This window comes from Oryctolagus cuniculus, chromosome 6 (assembly GCF_051225735.1).
Source record: "Oryctolagus cuniculus isolate XC-2025 breed Fujian yellow rabbit chromosome 6, ASM5122573v1, whole genome shotgun sequence".
NCBI classification, from domain to species: domain Eukaryota; kingdom Metazoa; phylum Chordata; class Mammalia; order Lagomorpha; family Leporidae; genus Oryctolagus; species Oryctolagus cuniculus.
Window position 1 is genome coordinate 57,265,819 of NC_142872.1, and position 18,403 is coordinate 57,284,221.

The 18,403-nt window shown below is 47.4% G+C and overlaps 1 protein-coding gene across 2 annotated transcripts in view; it reads right to left on the reverse strand.

The window, feature by feature from the left end:
* The window catches only part of SLIT3 (slit guidance ligand 3), a 642,447-nt gene that overhangs the window by 326,986 nt on the left and 297,058 nt on the right, over positions 1-18,403 (reverse strand). The gene's annotated exons all lie outside the window — the stretch shown is intronic.

Sequence of the window (18,403 nt, forward strand, 5' to 3'; positions counted from 1 at the left end):
ATAAATAAATAAAAATGAGAAAAAGAACCCCCCACCTGTTCCTGAGCAGGGGCCACCTTTGCTATTGAGTCTGAGATCGCATGATCAAATCATCCAACTTTCCATTCTGGCAGCGCCTTGAATTTCCCTTGCATTATATTATATGAGAAATAAAAAGAAAAGCAAGTTGTAAAATCTGCAGAATGCCGGTTTCCGGCAGCAGCTGACGGACTTCCCTAGCCAGCTAAGGAATGCAGGATGCCTTGAGTGGCCATGGTGGATATCCATGGGAAACTGGAAGCCGAGCTTCTAGCTGTGACCTTGCCCCTAACTCGTGAGCTATGCCACTTTGGAAAGAGAGGTGAAGAAAAGGACTTTACCAGGCTACTGCAGACACACCTGTCCCACAGGTCCTGGTGTGGGAAAGCTAAGAAAGCGCCTTGGAAGACTTTGGAATCTCATGGACTAAAAGTCCCATGTCTCTGAAGAAAACATGGTAACTGGGACCCTCTAGTGCCAGGGAGTGGGCAATTCCACGCTGCTGTAGCTACTTAGCATTTGTTGGCTTTTCAAGGTGTTTGGGGGTATATAGAGAATCAGAGGCATCTTTTAGATCCTTGCAGAAAAAGAGCCCCAAGTGTTACACGGTCCTATACCTTATTTCCACACTTTTCCACCTCACTCAAACCCCAGTAAAGGCAAAACCCACCAGGGTCTTGGCTTTCCATGTACTAACTCCCCATACAGGACCTCTGTCTTCAATGAGTTGTATTATGAGAGTTAAATGTTAAACTAGTTCTCAGTTTTTGTGTGTGTGTGCAAATTGTTGAAATCTTTACTTAGTATAGAGTTGGTCTTCTGTGTACAAAGTTAATTGAAAATGGATCTTAATGGAGAACGGGATTGGGAAGGGCAGAGGGAGGAAGGGGAGGGGTGGGAGCTGCTGGGGAGCTGATGTGAGAGGGCAGGAATCAGAGTTCTATGGGTGGGAGGGTGAGTATGGTGGGAAGAATATATTCCTAAAGCTGTACTTATGAAATCTGTATTACTTAAAAAGAAACAAATAAATAAATAAAACCCACCAGGGTTATCCATTCGTCTCAATCTCCTCTGACCACCAACCAAATGACTCACTTATAAGCCCACTTACAGTCTCCATCAGTAACAGCCCCTCCATCCCCTGATCAAAATGGTGACAAACAGAATGATGACATCTGATACTGTCAAGCTCTTCTATGTGCCAGGCATTTTACTTTGGAGGCATTTAGTGCTCATCACAAGCCTACGGAGTTAGGAGTTGGGAGGGTAGTTCCAAAACCTCATGGGCAAATGTAATTCAAAGGTAAGTTGGTGTTGGTGCAAAACTGTTTTAAAATCCATGCAGAGTATTTTCATCATACCTATTTTCTGTAAATACTATGAAGATCCTTGTATGCATGGATTTTAAAACTGCACCAAAATAAGCTTTTTTGGTAAAGATTTATTTTATTTATTTGAAAGACAGAGTTAGAGAGAGCTAGAGTCACAGAGAGAGAGAGAGAGAGAGAGAGGTCTTCCATCTGCTGGTTCACTCCCCAAATGACTGCAATGGCCAGAGCTGAGCTGATCTGATCTGAAGCCAGGAGCCAGGAGCTTCTTCCAGGTCTCCCACGTGGGTGCAGGAGCCTAAGGACTTGGGCCATTCTCCACTGCCTCCTAGGTACATTAGCAGGGAGCTGGATCAGAAGTGGAGCAGCCAGGACTCCAACTGGCACCTATATGGGATGCTGGTGCTGCAGACTAGGGCTTTAACCCTCTGTATCACAGCACTGGCCCCCAAAATAAGCTTTCATTAAAATTCAAATTTTCCACAAATTTTGGGAAGTACCCTCATATTATCACTCCCATTTTTATTCAGGGAAACTAAGGCACAGATAAATAGGGTGTCTTGCCTACGATCCATCGACACTTCCAGCGGGGACACAGGTAAGACTTAAACCAGGTGATCTCACTGCAGAGTCTCTTCTTGTACCCATGTCACTTAACGACAGCATGCATACCACACCTCCAGTTCTTCACATGGCAACCCAGCAAACTGACACAGCATGAGAACAACACAGCTTTCCTACAATCACAGCAGTAAAATGTTCACAAAGGAACTCTCCAATATTGGCCTACAATGAGGTGGTGGTGGTGGTAGTGGATGGGCCCCGACAGAGAATAATCAGCCACTTAGACTGTCCAACAAGACAGTCACGCCAAAAGTCTCTTGGATTCTGTCCTCAAATTAATTGCATGATTTTGATATACATTTACATTTCATATCTATTCCTAATTGTGAAACCTTTAGTCATAGTCTGCCCAAGCCAACCAGGATTGAACCTAGTTTGTCTTCCCTGGGTACTCAATGACTAAGGATGAAAAAAAGAGATTTGACTGTTAGTTGACTGGGAAAAGAACACGGTGGTCCATCTATTGCCAGGAAATAGGAAATCGTCAGTGTTGAGAAGGCTCTTCTCCTGAGAGGGCCCATTTGACATATTTGCAGAATAAATCATTCTCATTAGATGAAAATGATTCCAAGGGATTAGGAATTACAGTCTCCAGTTGTGGCTTCCCTCCCTCCCTTGGCCTTTTCTGGTATAATTGCCTACCTGGCAAACCAGAATCAGGCTGGCATCTTCCAACTCTGCACACAGCCCAACTCCCAGAGAACAAGGCCAGCGGCTCACTGGACATCTGTGCTTCTGCTCTCACACAGAGCTCGTGAACCACGGTTGACTTCCCAGAGCAGGACTGCTGTGCTACTGAAGCCAGCTTCCTGCAGTGCTGGTGTTCTTTCTGGCTCCTCTTGACTGACCGTGAGTAACCCCACCCTGTTCCCACCCCAAAGTGTAACTGGTGACCCTCCATGGAGACATCCAACATTGAGATCATTAGGATACATAAGAGCACTTAGTGCAGGGCCTGGCTGGAGCAGGGGCTCCCTGAAGCTCGCAGAAGCTCAGTGTATCTGGTGGCAGCTTGGACAGGGCAGGAGTGAATAGAGCTCTGTTGCTGGGAGCAGCCCTTCCCTTGCAAGGAGGCCTTTGCCCTAGGGTAGGAAAGGAGAACAAACAGAGGCACTAGGACTGTGAGCACAGCCTGTCCAGAGTCTGACCTGCTGTCCTCCCCCCTGGAGACACATGATTTACCCACAGTGAAGTCAACAGGGGGACACTAAAGCTACAAACAGCCTGTCCAACTTCACACCAGCATGATGGAAAGGCCTCCATTTTCAGAGGATGGGGGATGGGAAGAGAGGCAAAAGTAGCTAAAGCTTCATTTTTAATGAATACCAATAAGATAGTCATCCTGAGGAATGTACATCCCAAAAAGCCCCTGCAAGAGGAATGATCATTGTGTTCCAATGATGCTACACTTGCTTGTATTTGAGGCCTTGGCTATAATAGGGAATCCCTTCATAATGCCACTGTTTGATGTCTTTCTCCAAAAGGATGAATTCAGAAAGCCCTAAGGGACTCTACTTTCACCCTCCACAACTCCTGTCTTGTAGGATCTGTCTGGCGAGTATGACAGCCGCCAGTTTTCTAGTGGCCTTTCCTATGTGGTCCTGTCTCTCTGGGCTTCTCAGTGCTTTGGCTTCAGACCACCCCACGGATACCCCCACAGCGGGGCTGGAGAGTAGTGCTCTTGATGGCCCAGGGCCCACCTGCCAATGTTTTTACGGCCTCCTCTGGGAGGCCAAAGCAAGCGAGACTCAGGCCTGCCTCGTGAGGTAGGGGGCCTGAGCCGGGGAGGAAGTGATGGATTAGCAGACTCTGGCTCATCGTCTGTCCAAGCTGAGGACCCGTTGAGCTTTTGCAGGATTCTCAGGTGACCACTGTAGCTTTGCTCTGTGAGTTCAGCATCCTTACAGCTATGAGCCAAGACAAGAGCTCTCGCAAGAAATCACGCTGGGAGGGAGGGACAACCCACCTCCTTGACAAACTGTCCGACCTCCTTGTGTCCCCTTTCTCTACCCCAGAGGCCCTCAGTGCTATGCCCAACACATTAGAGGGATGTGACCCAGTCCCTCTCTAAATAACACCTGCACTCTCTTGGACACAATACCTAGAAATTGGTCCCCCAAGAGCTCACGTCACAATCTGGGGAGGGCTGGGCTCAGAGGCCCCTAAAGATGTGGACAGGGAGTAAGGACAGCCATGAGAACCACGGCTCTAGTCTAAGGTCAACCATATCATTTCAGTGTCAAGTTTGATCTCTGCTGCGTTTCCCATTCCTTCCCCCATTTTAGAGAATGGGATGCAATTATTTTACTGTGCCTCCTGGAGAGAGGGTTTGGGGCTTTGGGTCTAATGGACATCACATCATATTGGGAAAGAACAGTATTTGAGTTTGATGATGAAAAGCCTGGAATAGAGACGAGGAAGAGCTTCTTTCCCAAAAGAAGACATGAGCCCAAGGATTTGGGAGCAGTCCCACTGCTGTGCCCCGAGAGAAAGGGAAAGACCATGGGGAGTCACAGCGATGTAACCTTCTAGAAGCCTTGCCAAAAATCCCCTTTTCCAGCAAGGCTCAGAGAAAGCAGGGCTGCTTGTCCCAAGAGACCTCAATGGGCCTGGGCAAGGGGGGACCAGTGCTGGCTGTTCTTTTTCCTGGGCACTGCAAACTCTTGACTGTGCTGGAAGGGAAGCTGGAAGAAGAAAGGGGAGAATCCCAGAGAGTGACTGACAAGGAGTTTCCAGGCAGCTGTAAGATAAAGTGAAAATGAGGCTGATGGGCATGATGTTTCTTGCACACCTGAGTTTGTCCTTAGCTCTCCACTTGCAGCCTTTGCTTGGCCTTATCTTTGGTGTCCAGAATGAGACTGGGGACTGTATTCATCATAGTATAACCCTTCAAAGATTTAGGGCCAATCTCCCCTCCTCCCTCCAGACCTTCCATCCCTGGCTTCAGTAATAATTTGTGAGAATCAGGACATCCGGATGGCTTTTGATCTCACAGAATTACAAGAAAGTCGTCCAAATTGGCTCCAGCATAAAATGTCACCAGAAAAAAATATATTTGCAGAAAGAAATGCTTTGTCACAGCTGAGGTGGCACATCCATTCCACCTTCCCTGGGCTCTTTTCAGCTTTAGAAAGGACAGCAACACCCACCACCTCTGAATGCCTTCACAAGGGTTTCCCTTGTGTGCAAGACCCAAGTATTTGAGTCACTAAGTCACGCTTACTTTCCTAGTTCTAATGTTTTGCACCAAAGTTCGATACCACTCCCGTGTGCTAGTGGACTTTGAAGCTGAAATGAAGAAAGGGCCATGGACAGAAGCGGGTGAGTTCAGAGCTGTGCTCTCAAAGTGTGCTCCCCAGACCAGCAGCAACCGCATCCCCTGCACCCTTGCTGGAAATGCAGATCCCTGGGCCTATCCCTGACCCGCTGATTCAGCAACTCTGCCAGGGGCCCAGAGACTCCTCTAGGAGATATTGGGGGAGTTTCCAAGTGTGAGTGCCTCTGGCAAGGAGGTCAAGATCTTTGGCTCTGGAGTCAGACAAGCCTGGGTTTCAATCCCAAATCTGCAGTTATAGGGCTGTTCACCTTGTGTTGTTGGCTTTCCTTCTCCTAGCCTGGTTTTCTGATCTGATAAACAATAATAATCCTCATCTCCCAACGCTGTTGAACCAAATGAAACAGCATATCTGCCTGAGCTTGGTGTGGGTGTTTCGGAGAGCGCTATGTGATCACTAACTGTACCCCTGTCCCCTTCCATGCTCTAGACCAACATGGAGAAGGCAGACAGAGACCAGGGAGTTGGCTTTGCTGATGGTAAGGTTGACATGAGGGATGTGATTTAGGTATGTGGTCCCACCCACATCTGGACCTTCACAGTGTTGCTTCCCGTGAACTTTGTACTCTGTTCCTGAAGGGTGGGAGTGTTAGGGGGCTGCAGAAGATACACAGAACCATAGCCTCATGCCACCAAACCCCAGGAAGGGCAGACGGTGTGCATCTGCAGGCTCACAAAGGTAGTTCTGGCTCCCCTTGTGCAACCACAAGGCCACGTGGTTGCAGGTACAGAGTGGATGCTCACCTGGGAGCTGGCAGATGCAAACAAGTTGCACAGACTTGATGGCCTTACTGCTCATGGCTCAGAGTAGGGAGAAGTGTGTGGAACATAATCCCAATGCCCCTCATGATTTCTCTTCTTGGAACCTGGTGTCCCCACCCCCTTTGGAAACAACAGAATGCTCCATCACTTGCAAAAATCAGTGCTCCCAAAATGCTATGATCATGATTAAGAAGCTATGACATAAAGAACAAGTGGTAACACTGCCTACTTCCTGGCAGGAAGGAATAACAGCAATTCACACATCAGGACCACTGAGTAGGGGCCAGGAGTGTATTAATCAATGTATTAAATCATTTAATTCTCACAGCAACACAACAGGGTAGGTTTAGTATAATTCACTTCAGTTCTATAGATGACGAGGCATTAAGCAAGTAGCCGAAGGTGACCTATTCCCAGGAATGAGCAAGAAAAATTTAAAACCAGATGGTCTGGCTGCAGAGCCTGCATCACTGACCATGGTACTGTACCTCCACTCCACTGTCTCACAAGTCAAAAACTGAGAATTCTGAAACATGGGTGCCTCACTTTTTCCAAAAAATAATTATTAGGAACCCAAGAAATTATAACAGATATTAATGTGACCTTTTCTGAACTGCAAAGTTCAGAATTATACAAAGCAAAAGAATAAAAGAATCACAGAAAATGGCCAGTGCTCAAAAACAATGGTGGCAACAAGAAGTTCGTGCTATTCGGAGTCACAGGGTAGCATTCATGAGTTGATATAGAGTTGAATAGGATAAACCTCGTAAGCACTAGACTCATGAAAAGACGGCCAGAAACAGCCTGAACACAAACAGCCTCCAAGAGAAAGACACACACCTGCCAGTGATGACAACAACCCTGACCATGAGGGTCATCAACATGTTCATAAAAAATGGAATTAAAAGACATTTATTTGGGTGCAAAATTTTTGAAATCCACACGTACAAAGGGTTTTCAAACTGCTCATGGAAAAATACATATTATGAAAAAACTAGGCAAAGATTTTGACTTTTTTGCACCAAAGTAAACTTTTATTTCCATTTTTCCACCATCTTAAAACATATTCTTTTTCGTTGTGTTTCAAAGGCAGAGAGACAGAGAAAGCAAGAGAGAGACAGAGTGACACAGCCTATCTGCTGGTTCACTCCCCAGATACCCACAACAGCCAGGACTGGGCTAGGCAAAAACGATGTGGGTCTCCCCCATCTCCTTGAGCTTTCTGGAGTCCCCTGAAGCATCTGATAGAGACTGATGGGCTGACTGTATGATATTCAGAGTCCTGAGAAACTCCTCCTGAAGACGCTGTATTCCATCCTAGACACTTTTTACTGCAGGCTGTGGCCCAGTTCTCTCTTAAAGAACTTCTACCAATCTGCCATTGGAGTGGTTTGAAAAGCCCTTTCTGGTGAACACCACACCAAGTGCCAGCCTGGTAAGAAGTTTATGCTTTTGCCATCTTATTTCTTGGGAAAGGTGTGATATGTCAGAGGAACATAAATAACCCCGTGCAATTGAGAAAACGCTTTTCTACAAGTGCGTGGTACTTTTCGCATTTCCAAACACTCCCACATTTATCCAAATGCTTTGCTGTTTTTTTAGTGCAGGACTGATGGAGACGAAATGGAAAACAGCTCAGCCGGTCCTCAGAGAGGAAGCATCTCACGTCCAGCTCGTTGCCATCATCTGGCTTTGGAACGTGTATCTTCCCTGTCTTATCCTGGAAAGTAAAAAGTTCCCAAAGCACCCCTACTTATTCACGTGCAGGCGCACCCTCCCCAACTAAGGACTTAAAATTCACCTTTGCTTGAGATGAAGACAGAAGCCCCATCTTACCAGTTTGGCCTTATTCGAAAATGGCAAATAACTACAAGGAATACAGACAAATATTCTCTCTCTCTCTCTCTCTCTCTCTCTCTCGTTTACACTGGAGCATTTCAACCTGTTATAAGAATGAGAATGAGAAAGTGAAATAGACTAGAAACAGACTGATTTCATTTTTCTGTCAGCATCTCATGACAGCCCCAAGATAAACCTCATAAACTGTGAAAAATGAGCAATTTTGGGTTTTGATAACCTGGGCTGGGATGAGGACCAAGGAGTTAATATCTCTGGAACCCAGGAGTTTATCTCACTTGTTTTTCAGTGATTAATCCCAAACTTATCTTATTTCGTCAACAATTTCAACAGGCCAAATGGGAAGTTTTAGGCCCCTGGCCACGACTTCTCTCTTAGCCTCGGCTTGCTGCTGCCAAATGACGTGCTTGTCAACCCCTTTCTCTCTGACATGCAGAATTGCAAGGCAGCAATAATCCGGGGAAGGGAGACATCAGCAGGAACTCCAGACGGGAGATTTTTAGACTTGGAGAGGGATCTCAAGAGAGGCCAGGAAGCATGAGGCAAGGCAGGTGGGTAGTTACCCAGGAAAGCAATGAGGCAGAAATGCGAATGGACTCCGGGGAGCTGGCGAAGACATAAGGAGAAGGGTCTGGCAGAAGAGTTTCAGAATCAGGAAACAGTGGTGGTAACATTAGGCGGAAGGATGGATTTGAAAACCCAGTTCAAGGTGGTGGCCACAGGGAGCCACTGTGTATTCTAGAGCAGGAGGGTCATGTGATCTGAGCAGGTATTAGCATGGCAAGTAGTACAAGAGACTAACTAATTAGAAACATCTCAACACTGGGGTAAGCAGTGGGCGAGGGCTAGATTCTTTCATGTTTTTCCTCCCTGTATTCCCTAAGTGCCATATCTTGCCACCATTAGCAGATTTTATCATGGAGGCACAGAACTGGTACCACTATTTACTTATTTTATCCTTACCCATAAATAGGCTTAGGGCAGGTGTTGTGGTGCGGTGGGTTAAGCCATTGCCTAGGGATTCCCATGTTGCACACTGGAGGGCTTGGTTTGAGTCCTGGAGACTGTTTCCTACCCAGCTTCCTGCTAATGCACACCCTGAGAGGCAGCAGTGATGGCTAAAGTACTTGATCCCTGCCAGCCACGTGAGAGCCCACCTTGGAGCTCCCAGGCCCTGGCTTCAGCTGGGTCCTCCCTGGCTGTTGTGGACATCCGGGGAGTGAAGCAGGGCTTGGAAAATCTCTGTCTCTCTCAATCTCTCTTTCTCTCTCTCTCTCTCTCTCTCTGTGTGTGTGTATTTTGTTCTGTCTTTCAAATAAACAAATAAAAGCAATAAAAAAGACTTAGTTTTTCTGAAATATGTCTTTTAGCCTCACGTCCATCTGCAGTATCTGAAATCACTAACTTGATAATGTAAGTTAGATATGTATGCTTTCATCACATAAAAACAAATACATAACCTGGAAAAGAGGAAGTCTGGTCTGTGTTCCTCTTAAAATCATCGCAGGGCACCGGTGGAGCAGGCATGTGTACTGTGGGGAGGCTGTCTTGGTTCACAGAGGGGTCATGAGCTCCTTGTTTACCTACTACAATCTACACTCATTTTCTGGGAGACTTAGGGTCTGCACACACACACACACACACACACACACACAACTCTGCGTTATCATTTCAAGCTGTCACTGTCCTTTGCATTAAAACCCTCTTGACTCATCGGAGGCCTACAGAGCAGGAGCCCGGCTTCTGGACAGGACATGTCCCATGGCCAATCTCCCCCCACAGCTTGCTGAGGCCTTGTGGATGACCTATTGGGAGCCTGCCATGCCCTCTGGGGGAGTCTAACGCCACTCAGCTTCCAGAATGTTCTGTGGTGAGAGTCATTCTTACTGGCTCGCTGGACACCTCACGTTTTCTGGAGGCTCCCATCTGACAATTGCCATGAGGAACTCTTTCTTTGGCGCTGGCGTGCGTGGGCTGGAGTGCATGAGGCAAGCTATGGACAGAACCCCGACAGGCAGGCTGTGGAGTCCTGACAGTTCCCAGCCTGCTGCTGTGAGAAGGGTTCCGTCTCCCCCACGGCCTGTGATTGCTCTGTCAAATCCATTCAAGACACTATAAAGACATAAGAGTTGAATAGCACCAACAGGGGCTGTTTTTTTTTTAAGGCTCCTTGCCAGATATAACAAGAATAAATATGAAATGGCTCCATATTCCAAGCATGAACTAACGCTGGGGTTGCAGCTGATAAGTGAAAGCCTAAGCAGGCTTTGACACGGCGACTCTGCAGCAGAAGGCTGCGTTCTCGCTGGAAGTGGGGGTGTGGGGATTTATGGGGGCTGTTGCAGAATGTGCTGTCTGGGAGAGGTTCTTTCCTCATAAAAAAAACCAGGCCCCCACTGACGGATTCTCACGTTAGGAAAACACTGGTAAGCTACCCGCATGATCCAAGAACGGTGCCCTTTCTCTGCTCTGAGCACCAGGGCCCCTCCTTTCTTATCTGTTTCTCATTTTCTTCATGGGTGCTGTTCCTAGACCATTAATTGAAAGGATTTTTTGGCTAGAAGCCCACAACCTGCCTGGGGGAAAAAAAAAATAAAACCTGGAAGGCGGGAGATCTGTGCGTCCTGGAGAAGTGAAACTGGACGAGACGGCCCCTGGGTGCGTGCCTGCGGGGCCAGGGCTCGCAGCGGCCCACCGTGAGGCAGGGCAACGGGGGCCCGGACAGCTTCCCCCCACCAGGGAGCCACGGCAAATCACTGGCTTTCAGAACGTCCTCTGCGGAAAAGAAGGTCATTACAGGGCTTTTAAGATCAACCATAATAGACTCCCTACAATTTGTTTTTCTTCAGCTGCTTTTACGGAGCCCTCTGGACCTCCCTCCAGTGCTGAGTCTGACACTGCTCAGTGGGATGTGGAGGTGGGGGGGAGGGGCTGCGGGGACAAACAGAGCTGAGTTAACATTCTGCCCCTGCGCCTTGCACGCCATGTAGCATTGGCTGTGTGGATTAGCCTTTCTGCTGTGGACCAAATGTTTCTGTCCTTCATCTCCCACATTCATACGTTGAAACCCTAACCCCCAACATGATGGCACTGGAACACAGGGCCTTTGGTAAATTCGGGGAGTGTGGGGTCCTGTGGGTGGATGAATGCCCTGATAAGAGGAGACCGGAAAGCTTGCTTTTTCTCTTGGCCATAGGAGGATACAGCAAGATGGGTCAGGGAGAGGGCCCTCACCAGAAGCTGGCTCTGCTGGTATCCTGATCTGGCTTCCAGCCTCCAGAACTGTGGGGAGTAAATGATGCTTAAGCCACACCATCTAATGTGTTCTGTTAGGATAGTCCTGAGCCAAGACAGCCTCCGAGCTTCAGCGTCTATAAAACAGCATCTAACCTGGGCATGAGAGGAGGAGATGCAGGGCAAACATAGGGAAGAGTTCCTGGCACGTGGAAGCAAGCAGTGTGACTACTGTGAGTGCTATAATCATCCTTGTCATCACCAACTCCATCAGTGTCTTCCCTGAGGACCTGGGCCAGGGCTGAATGGAAACAGAAACACTACGTCCGACTCAGCTCAATGCCATTTAGAACAGATTTGCAGTGGCACTCACAGTATTGTCAGTACATGTCTTCCCAGTTTCATTCTTTAGCTAGACAACCAAGACCCAGCTGTAACATCCATTCACTCCACAAATATTTACTCTTCCTATCATGTTCCAGAAAGTTTCCTAGCTTGGCAGATACAGCCACAAGCAGGACAGACACAGCCCCTGTCACTCAGGAGAGTATAGCCACCTTTGCCATTGCAGCCAAGGGGGGCATGCCGCGACACAGCCTTGGTGAATCTACAGCACCAAAGCCATCAAAGGTGGCTGGAGTTATCACTCAAGGTCAGTGCTGCAAACAGGTACCAGGGCTTGGGACTCAGCAGGGCCACAGCAATGTAGGGGCTACATTTTCTTTAACATTCAACAGGTGTTTTCTGACATTTCTCAGCATCAGGCACTGTGCTAGGCCCATGGTGGATGAGGCAGGCCCAGTCTCAGCCTTGCAGAAGCTAAGCAGAGAGGGAGAGAGAAGACAGACAAGAACGCAAACAGCCATGCTAAGTGCTCATGTCTGATCCCCACGGCATCTGTCTTATACCTGTATTTCAGGGCCTTATGTCGCAAGCACCAAATCTACGAAGCTGGGCCAAGGGCGTTCCTTATGCCAACTTTACATTCTCTTCTTGAATAATCTATATCGTTGACAGAACAATCTTCAAAATAAGCAAAGCAAAGTTTGACTTCCCCAACTAGGAGAAACAGTAGACCTGAATTGGAGTCTACTGTCCATATGGCTGGTCCCTCCTCCCTGTAACAGCCCCACTCCCCACGGGACCCATTACGAGCCTGCCCCTCCCCTTCTTCTTTCTTCACTGTCCCCCAGCCTCCCACATGAGCGCATAAGTTGTGGTCTGAGACTGAGAAGGTTTTGTTTTTTAAACAGTTAAATCTTTCATTGCAGACCAATTAAAATTTAATGCCTGTTTTTTCCCTCTCTTTCTCTCTCCCTCTCTCTCTCTCTCTCTCACACACACACACACACACACACCTCTGTGAACACAAAGAGCTAGTGATCACTTCGTGTTTACTGTTAGAAACAGGATATGAAAATCCAATGAGAGAAAACCTAGTTCCTCACCCCTGTTTGTTTTTTCCTTAAATGAGAGGCTGCGCTGCCAGGAAGCCCAAGTGCCTCCCCTAGAAGCATTGCTGTTCCTAGAAGCTGGAGCTAAAGCCCTTGGCTTTCCTAGCTGTCATTCCCTGACAGAGGAGGTGGGTCCACAAGCGGTGCCCAGGCCATGTTCTGAGCACTGGGTGAGCTATGTCACTCCTGTCACACAGCTTTGCCCACCCCATCCCCCAAAACTGCTGTCTGTAGACCTTCTGGGTCTCATCATTCTGCCCATTCTTCTACTTGGCTATCATGACTCATGGACAATTTTAAGGCTCTGCCCTGATCATCAGTGATGATGGGGTAGGACAGGAGCCTACTTTTCTAGCTCTAATCTCATTCTGTACATTCTTTGATCCAAAAAGAATAGACTGTAAAATGAGGTGAGGTAGACAGTGCCCAGGAGTCTCAGGGTAGGCATACAAATGTGTTTATAGGATACCTGTGCACGTGTGTGTGTGTGTGTGTGTGTATTTGAAAGCATGGATTTTGGGGTGCCCCACCTGTGTGTGTTTTCTTATCGACTTGCTCTGCTACAATTTTAGCTATCTTAACTCTCTCAAGCAGAAAGCTTCTCTTTCCATGCTTTACCAGAGCTAAAGAGGGCCCCCTGTCAATGCAGTGATGTTACACACACTCGTGCATGGACACGCTTCTTCTTTAGAAATCTTGGGTTCCCCATGACTTCCTTTGCTGAACTACTCAGAGCCAATGACATCATCCCCAGGTATTAATTTGGATCTTGATCTTCCCCATGAATTTCCCTTTTCTGTTGCCTTGGGTGACATCAAACAGTGGCCACCTTGCCAAGCAGCCAGCCTGCCTGGTTGGTTGTGAGCTCATGGAGCCCAGTCTGCAAAGAACTGGCAACTTGCCTTTGGTATCACCAGGTAGACAGCAGTCATTCTACCATGATGCTGGGCCTAGATTCCCAGCTCTGTATGGTTCTCCTTCTCCTGGATAAAGCCCACACTAGGCAAGACTTCGATTTGAAAGCAAAAATAAGATCTATTCTTAGAGATGGAAAGAAATTATCTCTGGAAGGATGAAGGTTAAAAAAAAATGCTCGGTCCCACAGACTCCTATGAAGCAAAACAAATGAGTCCTGTGGTGACTCACCTTTGGGGGACACAAAGCCTGTAGCCATAGAGCCATGAGGGTGAGAGAATGTTCTACTGTAAGGAAGAGCACGTGGAGTACAGGACCTGATTTCCTTGACTGTTCAAAGGCGTACAGAAGCTTGGAGGAGAAGCAATAACAATGGCTAGAACTGGGCATTTAGAAGGGTTTAGAGTAATTCATAGAGTCCCCAGGCCAGTGGGCCAGAGACCAGGCCTATGGTTCTACCCAGCTCCACCTCTTTATTGAGAAAGCAGGGCTCCAGCTCAGAGATGATTTCCCTTGTAAGTCTGGCCAAGCTACTTGGTCTCTCTATGGCTTTCTATCCCCCTGTTCAAATTGGAAGCATGTCTGTCCTCCCTTTGATTACAGATAAATATTCTAAAAGCAATCACAGCAAACATTCACCAAGCTCTTATTACAGCCAGGCACTGCAGGAAACACTTGCGCACGTTTTCTCATGCAGCCATCACAACCACTTCACAGTGATGTATTTATGTGCTGTTACTATCTGCATGGAACCGATGAAGAAACAGGTTCAGAGAGGAAGTGACTTGTGTGAGATCACACAGCTGGCAAGTGGTGGAGCTGGGATTTGTGCAAAGACAGCTTGATCTTTCTGCACCCAAGGTAACACTTCAATATGAGCAAGAACTACCACTCTTTTCAGGAGAAAACCAGGAAAGATTAATGAGGAAAAGGAGATCACCTTGGAGCAGAAGAGCAAGTGCAACAGGCCCTCGAACGGCACTAAACTAGAAGGTGGGTTTCCTCCCCAAATATCCGTTCTCCATCTTCATACTCTCTTGCACCTTTGGAGACCCACAACTTGCTAATTCACTTTCCAGATCCCATGCAGCTGAGTCTCTGGGCGATCATAAGTCGATTGAGTCAGCAGACAAGCTCTGCACGGCTCTCTCAGAAAGATGTCATTAGCTGGAAATGATGCCAAATGTCACATGGGGGAGTCCGTTTACAAACACTTTCTTCCCTCCTTGCAAAAAGCAAGCATTGTGTTGCAGCCACCAGCTCCTCTGCATGTCACTCTTCTCTTTCAGGCTCCCTGACACCACCCAGATCTCCAGGCAGACCCATCACAGTACACTAGGAAGGGGGGTGCTACTTGCTCTGGCGTTGCCATTGAGAGCAGCCAGCTTTCCTGGAAGGCGCTCGGCATCCAGATAGTGATAGCTTGCAAGTGCCTGAGGCTCCAACCCAACTCCTCACCAGGTAAGGTACTGAAACATCCAATGAGCATTCCTTGAGCACTTACTCCTGCTAACATAGCAGGCATGGTAAAGCATGTGCCTATCCCTCTCACGGTTATAGATGGAGGGCAGAAAGACCAGGGGAGAAATGCTACCATATAGGGTCTACTTGAATACAGGCTAAATGAACACCCCTTTAATGAACACATCTTGAACTATTAATTTGTATTTGTCTTTCAATTAGTTTCTCCTTTCCTGAAGCAAGTAGCCAACCAGCCTTGTCTCACTGCCTCCAGCATGATATCTGGCAGGGCAGAAAAGAGAGGAAGAACACAAGATGCCCAGATTTGGTGGAAGCCCAAGAATGTATGGGGGAGGCCAGAGGGGACAAGACTTTGTGGGAAGGAGCAAAGCAAACCACAGAAAGGCAAGGTACAGGGAGGCTTTCTCCAGTACACACAGAAATATCTCTGGGCTGGGACAGTGGTTAAGAAGATAGAGGGAGAGGAAAAAAGGGGAACGGGAGGGAGAAGAGAGACTGAGACTGAAATTCAGACTAGGATTCTGGGTGCTCTGCAAAAGGGAACTAACCTCTTGATTCTTACCTAAGCAAGACCCCCCAAGAGAAAATGCCCTGTGATGTGTTGTCTAGGCAAACAGAGAACCAGAGGTGATTTTGCAAAAAAAAAAAAAAAAAAAAAAAAAAAAACCCTCTCTGATTCCCAGTGGTGGCTGGAGAGCTGCTAGCCCTGAGGATGTCCTATGAAAGAAGGGGCAGCAGGGGGTCACCTGCTTGGTGGCTGCTTTACCTTGATGAGGCCCAAGTCCCTAGAACTGAGGCTGAGACTCAAAGTCGAACCCAAGTGATTCCCACACATTTCCTGGTGGCCTGCAGGGAGAGGACTGAAGTTTGCCAGATACGACAATATAGATGTCATGTCCTAGGTGCCCTGTATTTTTTTTCCTCTACATCCGGCAATCCTAAATAGGGCTTGAAATAGAAACTGACAATATGATGGGGATTAAAACCCATACCTGTGTTTGTAAAACTGAATTTTTCACATCCACATTAGAAAATGCCTTTTCTTTTTAGAATTGTTTATAGTTTAGGTAGTCCCTTCACACAGAATGTGTCACTCAGTTCTCCCAACAACCTGGTGAGATGAGAAATGTGAGTCTATTTCTAGAAGAAGAAACAAGGCTCAGGGATACTAAGTTTGCTGAAGCCCCAAAGCCTTGAGGGGCCACAGCTGTGACCACACCGGCTTCATCATCCAGTGCAGCTTGCTCAGGGACCCTGAGTCACTGCTGAGTCCCAGCCTGGCCTAGGCTCTGGTATCCCAGAAGCGACATTGCTGAGTTCAGTTCCAAAATGTTCCTGTGAACCCCGAAGTCTTAGGTAGGTCTGATTTCAGATGACCTCTCTCTGTTCTGCAGAACAGCCAGAACCATGAAATGGTGAGATGCCCACAGTAAGTCTCTGCTGCTTTGTAGCTTCTAGAAAATCTATAATGGCTCTAACTACTATTGGTCCATCACCTTCCAGACCAAGTGACACCCACCTACAAAAAATCCGCCGGCTTGATTCCTGTGCGACTCAACAATGATGGTGTGGATGGTGATTTATGGAGAACAGAGCTGGGCCAAGAGCAGGAGCAGGCTTTTGGGGATACCTGGGAGACCCTCAGGAGGGGAGGCTGAGGAATGCACAGCCCAGCATACTCAAGACAGCCATTTGCTTGGGGAGGGGGGTGGGAAATCTGTCAGAGCTCAGGGTTTTACACATCCTAAAATCTTTACTTACGCACATCAGCTCAAGGGGAAGGGAAGGAACTTGACCGCACTTGCAAAGTTACCTGGTGCTATTGTCAGCAAATGGGCTGCAGCTGCTTTTGCCATTACCGAAGCTGGTGCATTTTGTCGTCTTAGCATGTTGTAGGAAATAAAGACTAGGATTCTGGGGGAGCTCCATGCAGACCACTGCCCGCTTTGATAAAAATCTCACTTATTCACTCTACATAGGGGACTTTGAGGCAGGGTAACATTCTTTTTTTGTTTTTTAACTAGGTGTTGGGAGACAGAAACCAGTTTTATTGTCACTTTTTTATTCTTTAAACCTTTATATGTTATAAATATTATTTATCATCTACTACACAGTGGCTGCAAACAGTAACTTCATTGCTGCTGGAAGCCACTTTAGGGGTATGGGAAAGGGCACCTTCTCGATGGGGAGAGGAGATGAGAATGCTGATGATCCTGAGAGTCGTTTCTGATAGATCTGGAGCAGAACGACAGGAAGGTCGTTGCCCTGCGGTAGCTTTCTTAGGATTTCTTCCCAGGATCTCACTGACTGGCAGCTGGCAGCTTCAGGTCTGTGCTGGCAATGTGCCTGCCCTAAGGAGCTGGCACCAGCCTTGTGTCTCTGCCAGGCTTCTTGGTCACCTTACCTGGCAGGAGGGCCTGGCTCAGACCGTGGGGCTTGTTCTCCCAAGCCTGGCTCACCTGTGCTGATGAAGAGTCAGAAGGACTAAGCTCAGCACCAGGATTTCAAATTCCCTTCTTCCGCCCAGGGTCTGCTAATGGTGCAGATGTTGAGGCTCTGCTGAACACTGGGATTTCTTTACGGCCCTCAGTAAAATGTACTGCAGTCAAATAAAGCAAAGATCCAGCCTTGGAACTCATTCTCCACCTGTATTTCCCCTTCCCCTCTAGTCTCACCCCCGTCCAATGCCACTTCTTCACCCACAACACCAGAACACCTGAGCTAATTCTCAAGTCACCCACAGCCAATGTCTTCAGAAATCATTCCAGAAAATGCCTGTAGAAGAGCCTGTCCCCCCTATGAATCTGTCTAACGATGGGAGCTCGGAAGCCTATGCAAAGAGGCGGTAAAGCCAAGTTGAGATGAATACAGAAATCTTCATGCGGATCTGGGATGACTCCTAGCCACAGCCTCCCAGCCAGATGACACTGGACAAGTTACTTAGCCTCTCCCAGCCTCGCTTTCTGTTTCTGTTAGGTGAGAATGGTACTGTAGGAGAAGCATCACCAGTCTAAATACCTGGAGTCCAAAATCTCTGAAATCCACGGCTTTGTGAACACTACCATGACATCATAAGTGGAAAATTCCACACCTGACCTCAAGTAACAAGTCACAGTCAAAACGCAGGTGCATTAGAAGGAATGTATAGGATTACCTTCAGGCCATATGTATACGGTATATAGGACTCATAAAGGAGCTATAGATTCAGGGCCATCCCCAAGACATCTCGTTATATATATGCAAATATCTCCCAATTCTCCTGCGAAAAAAGAATCCCGAATCTGAAACACTTATGATCCCAGGCATTTTGGATAAGGATACTCAGCCTATACCTACCCCTGTATAAAGTAGTGAGAGAGTTAAGAAGAGAGTGATGACAACTGCTTACTCCATGA